The sequence below is a fragment of the Watersipora subatra genome, chromosome 8 (assembly GCF_963576615.1).
Source record: "Watersipora subatra chromosome 8, tzWatSuba1.1, whole genome shotgun sequence".
Taxonomy (NCBI): Eukaryota; Metazoa; Bryozoa; class Gymnolaemata; order Cheilostomatida; family Watersiporidae; genus Watersipora; species Watersipora subatra.
Window position 1 is genome coordinate 48,733,392 of NC_088715.1, and position 6,442 is coordinate 48,739,833.

The window sequence follows — 6,442 nt, forward strand, 5'->3', positions numbered from 1 at the left end:
CATCTTATGCTTGTCATATGTAGTATCAGTGTTGACCAGTTCTGTATAAATTACACGTTGAGCCGACAACTCTGACCCTTGTTCATTGAGATGGTCTACCGACTTTTTTGTACTGATAAGATCTTCTTCTCTGATAGAATTTTCTATCTTCTTTACTGTAGAAGTGATGTCAGCTTTGCTTCGAGATCTTGCCTTCTTTAATGAGCTAATCTCTTCTTCTAAGCCAGGCTCATTGTCTGCCAAACTTTATTAGTACTGTACTGGATTAGAACTGAGATGGTTAGCAACAGTCCTTATATTTATGAAACTGCTCTCTGTGATCAATAAAGCAAGAAAAGTAATAAAAGTTAGTTATAACAATCTATAAATGAAAACATACAAATATTCATGTTAAAACCGACAATAACTTATCTTGATTATTGAAAGAAACTAAACTGTCATGATTACACCACAATCAGGAGAAAAAAAGCTGTTTTACACTATATGTTTACTTACAATAAAGTTCCCAATTGCTCTCGCATCAGTATATCAAAAGAGCTGAAGTTTATAAAACACTCAGGCTGGTTAAAAGTAAAGTATAGCACTACGCAGCACAACTTGCTTTCTGTATGTCTCACATTCAACTGACCTATCGTAATTAAGGCAAAGCTTGCTATGGCTAACACCCAAAAGCTAAAAGATTATGAAATGTTCCTATATTCTTGGTAAAAAGGGAAACAAAGATAAACCCATAATAGAAACGCCTATTATATATTATCACAGTAATCTCATGCAGCAAAACATTTGTGGTGCAAGACTTAAGGGCTAATGTTCACACAAGCTGCATAGCTGATGTTCTCACAAAAATCGCCGCTGGCCATGCCGTTTCAAAAGTGCTGACCTGCACCTGTACAGTGCATTTTGGGAAGGTTTTGCCTGCGGCTCATTGCAAAGGTTGAACAGCGCTGAGCTATTGTGTGGACCTCTGGCAACAACTTGTGATACTCGACGCATAGGTTACCATTTCACCTTTGATAGCCCTGCAATCCTGTTAGTGGTGGTTGCGGCATATATGGGCACCAAACTTAGTGGCCTAAAAAAGCTTATTTGTCTCACATTCATGCATTGGCTAGTTTTAGCATTAATATTAGTCATTCATGGTGGTCTTTTGTGAAAAAGGTACCTCAATGCAACATAACAGCGAGTTTACTTCATGTGTGTTTTTGTTTCCGAAACTGGTCTTCATCCTACTAACATTGGTATAAATGATGAAAAATGAAATATTGTTACTACAAAAGGAGTTTCTGCAAAATAAATAATCCGTTCCAAAACATTTCTGTCATGGGATTTTATGATATAAGACAGTAATATACATGTAAATTGACTTCGCGAAGATCTTTTTAAACACACCCCTTTGACCATACAAAGAGGAAAAACTTAATATAAATTTTTTAATGTGTAGGTATGTACGGTAACTGCAGTATTTTTGGTTTGCATCACAATCTTTTTTCTCTTTTGCTGATCAATCTCACTGGTTTTATAGACCACTGTGGCGGAAATTTTACAACAAGCTGATTGGGAGTTCACATCTTTGACATCCATTTACAAGGATTTGATTATTTTTTCTAAACAGCAAAGACTATTTTGCAAAGTAATTGTATTAATAAATATTTCATACACCTGCAATAAAAAGGCAACAGATTATTTTCATTACAAAAAGTGGTACCCATCATCTTTGTGTGGCCAGGAATTAAGGTTAGAATAAAAGAGAACTTTTAACAATACAGCAACTCGCAACATTCAGATTAAGGACCAACGTTGCAACATCTTCCTCAATTGATTGCCTTAAAGTATTTATTAACAATGGTGCTGCTACGTATTCTCCATTTTGATGACACGTCTGATGATTTATTATGAAGAACTAATATGTCATAAAAATTGTGTATATGTATAGTTGATACAACCTTTTTGCACATCGTTTTTCCTCACAAGTGCAGTGAAGTAAGTTAACATTCAAACAGAACTTGAAAACTTGCCTGACTTGACAATTGATATTATGTGAAATTTTTTACGCAGTACGAAGCAAAAACTTCACTTATATTCTTAACGCTGTTTGGAGTTTACGTTGTTGTAGGTATACATTATAGGGGTGTCTACTGTATATTGTTGTAAGTGAACACAGTTTTAAATTTCTGTCTGTTAATCTCTAGCCAAACCATCATTGCATTTGAAAAGATACCGCCATTTAGCAAAGTGACAGAACATGTCCTTGCGTGTTGCTTTCCATCTTTAAAGGTTGACTTGCAACAAAATTCACATTATAATTATTAAGTATCAAAAGATTCACCATGTCTTACTCTGCTGTGTTGTAAGTGTAAAATATGTGGAAATGTGATTACAAGCTTTTAAAGGCTCAAAAACCAACAGTTAATCGCAGCCTTAATTAAAACCGTTTATTTACGGTATATTTTGAGATTCCAGTGCTCAAAGTTACAGCTGGACAATGATGATGAGATAGACGCGTAAGGACAACAGACATGGTTTTATTGAATGGGTGAAGTATATTTGTGAAAATATTTTGACGAATCAGATTACATGACAGTGTAAACAGAAGCCATCTCGTTCAACTACGTCCAATTTGAGCCGTTTTGGAAAATGATTCCAAACCGGCGTTTTCGTGATGGCTGCAATTACCTGTTTGTTTTTGAGCTTTTAGGAGGTTGTAATCACATTTTCACATTTGTACACTTACAACACAGCAGAGTAAGACATAGAGAAGTTTTTGATACCAAATAACTGTTATGTGAACTTTGTTGCAAATAAATCTTTAAGCCTGTACAGTACTTCTAGCAACAACTACATCTAAACACAGACTGAAACAACCTTTCATGGCATATTCATTACCTCCCTCCAAGATGGTACCATACAATTAACCAAGGCATTAAATGTAATGATTTCTTGCTGTGGGTAAAAGATCACTCACTATGTGAAGACTCCATAATTATAATCTTCCATAGACAATTTCTACATAATAATTCTGTGTTGCAGTTTATTAATTCTTTATAAAATGCTAATGATATAATTTTAAATAAGTTTGAACCAGATTATTCATTTGACCTGTATCAAAAGGTTTGAGATTTGTTTGTCTCGGATCTCGAACATAATTTCGGTTCTCGATCAACCCAGAGAGTGCGTTTGAAATTAAATGTTTGGAACAGCTCCGGAAACAGCATGGCAACATTCTTTAACAAAAGAAAAAGTGAGTTATGCTTCATAAACTATTTACCAAAAAGGAAGAAACCATCTGGGGCGACATATTCTCTACCGAAGGGAATTGTTAGGGAGACAACTCCTACAGTTGAGTTATCCTAAATTGTTTTGGAGGAAGATTTTCCTTCAGAGATGTGAATTAAATGTACCATTGCTGTTAATATTTTCTTTTTTACACAATTTTTGATGTAACCGATCTGTTGCATTTTTTGCTGTTTCATTAACAATTTCTGCAATTTTTGGTATTGCGTCTTGACCGTTCATGTTTTCGACATTTTTGAAAAGCAAACCATACAAAATGTTTACTTTTTGTTTTCTTTTTTCATCAGCATAGATAAAAACTCTTTTATCAAAACTAAACACGATCTATATCGACCTGTTTTTAGTTATAGTATGCAGTATACAGTACAGTTTATGGTATATAATATTAAAAAATACTTTACCAAAGTTGTTTTCTCGACTTGAAACGGATTAAAATGTGCATACGATAAATCGAATGGCAAAAATGGTTGCGAATCTCGAACAACTCGGTTTACGAACAACCTTCTGGAATGAATTATGTTCAAAAGCCGATGTTCCACTGAAGTATTTTTACACATTTAAGTTGCTGGCCCATGTCAATACACTGAACACTATCAAATTACTTGCATGCATCCTTACACACTTAAAATATCATGGTTTTACAAACTAGTTACATTAACTTAAAATAGAACACCTGTTGCTGAGTTAAATTACTCCTGTTTGTGTATGATAAATACTGCGAAGCATATTTGTTAGTTTAGTTAGTGTATCACACTCATATGATACACTTGAGTCGTAAGTTTAAATAAATCATATTATGTAATCAATGATATGAAGATGGGGTTTTATAACATTGATGTAATTGAACAAAGTTTCTCTATTTCTTGAACATTTTCAAAGAGTAGTATCACACTACCACGTAATATCAATGACTATAGATTAGGATACCTATATTATCCTAACATAGAGTTTAGTATCCGTGTGTTGGGTCCAGCCATAGAGTTATGTCTCCCTAGAGTGATAACTACCCTAGCGTTTCCGGTGCCATCAAGGAGCATTTAGGCCACGCCCATTTTTTGTGCTAGTCACTCGTAGTTATTGACAGAACAATAACATCAGCCATGAGAATGATCATTAATTTGCACAGTTAAGATAGTAATTATTGCTCATATTAAAGAGATGATGATTATAGTTTATTACTCTAATATATGCTTATTATTTAAAGCAATTCAATACTTACATGACTTGCAAAGACACTGAATAGACAGTGTTAAGTAAGTGAGTTAATGCAATCAGTTACTCATAGATAAGATAGATGGTCATACTGGGGTTGGATTACATTAGTGTGATGGAAAACTAATTGACTGCTATCAACCATGAGCTTTACTACCCGGCGTTGCCCGAGTAATAAAGAAGTCTTTGGACAGAAAATTTATTTTTACATATTATAACATACTGTATACAACATTTACCATTCTAACTATTAAACTGTATTCCCTGGTTGCAAAGTGGAACTGTAAATGTTAAGCAACTCGTTATGAACACCTGGGGGGGTGGCAGCCCCCAACGGGGTTCGGGGCAGCACCCCGAAGCTCTAGACCTTTTAAGCCTCAACAACCCTCAAAGTATGCATAAAGGCAATCAATTGTAAGCATCAAAATCTATATAAATATATTGTTTATGGTTCATAGTAGGCAAAACGTTTTCTTTATTCAACGACCAATATAAAACTCATGACACTGCAGATTTCTGTAAGGGACATTGACAGAACAAGAGCTATTACTTATTTATTGCAATAGCTCTAGTTCTGTCAATGTGTCGATGACACAAATATTTCATAACTGATTCTGTATCTCTTTCAACATCTTTATATATGTGAAATATTAGAAGATTATTTAGCCGAGCCTGCTCCATGGTGCTCCTCGTCGGTGTTTTGATTCGCTTCAATGCAGAAAAGGATCTCTCACTCACTACATTACTGGCAGTCTAAACCAATACTAGATTAGTGAGCCTGGAAATTAGTGAAAATGCAAGTTTGGGGTCTTCACACCCCTTCTCCCCAATTAAAAGCAATAAAGTTCAGTTTATAAGTCTTAACAAAGTCTTACAAGATCACTCATTTGGCGAAATCACCACAGAGACATTAGTAGTAGAATGCTAGTAGCTAATAGATTAGTTATTGGAATTTCCAACCGGTCTTGGAATTTCCAACTTGAAAATTCCTTCACAGCCAGTAACAACCATTCTGCAGCGGTGTGAGCAGGTCATTCTCACATTCCTGGACCCTATGTTTTTGACTCAAAAGTGTGTAGTCGCTAAGATAGAAGCATTGGTGTTCGAAAGCCTGATGGAGGATCAACCAGCCAGGCTTTTTACACACCAATGTGAGCTGGTTGAGATGGAGTTGGAACATAGGCTCCAGCTTGTGAGAATGGTAGCCAGCAAATATCTTGACATCAGGATAAAGCACTACATCACAAAGCACATCAGGCTGATTGTAAAGGGAGGGAAGAGGAAGGAAAGATCAGTTCTCTCACGACTGATAATTTTATAAACACCAGTAATATATATATATATATATATATATATATATATATATAGTATAATCAGTATAATCAGTAGATAGATACTCAGATACTGCATCCCAATACATATATATATATATATATATATATATAGTATAATCAGTATAATCAGTAGATAGATACTCAGATACTGCATCCCAATACTATATATATATATATATATATATATATATATATATATATATATATATATATATATATATATATATATATATAAATATATATATACATATATATATATACATATATATATATATATATATATATATATATATATATATATATATATATATATATATATATATATATATATATATATATATATATATATATATATATATATATATATATATATGTATGTATGTATTGGGATGCAGTATCTGAGTATCTATCTACTGATTGCATTAACTCACTTACTTAACACTGTCTATTCAGTGTCTTTGCAAGTCATGTAAGAATTGAATTGCTTTAAATAATAAGCATATATTAGAGTAATAAACTATAATCATCATCTCTTTAGTATGAGCAATAATTACTATCTTAACTGTGCAAATTCATGATCATTCTCATGGCTGATGTTATTGTTC

General features: G+C 33.6%; 1 protein-coding gene across 2 annotated transcripts in view; it reads right to left on the minus strand.

Annotated features, from left to right (window-relative positions):
• Positions 1-6,442, minus strand: part of LOC137402195 (uncharacterized) — an 80,242-nt gene that overhangs the window by 17,841 nt on the left and 55,959 nt on the right. The window lies entirely within an intron of this gene.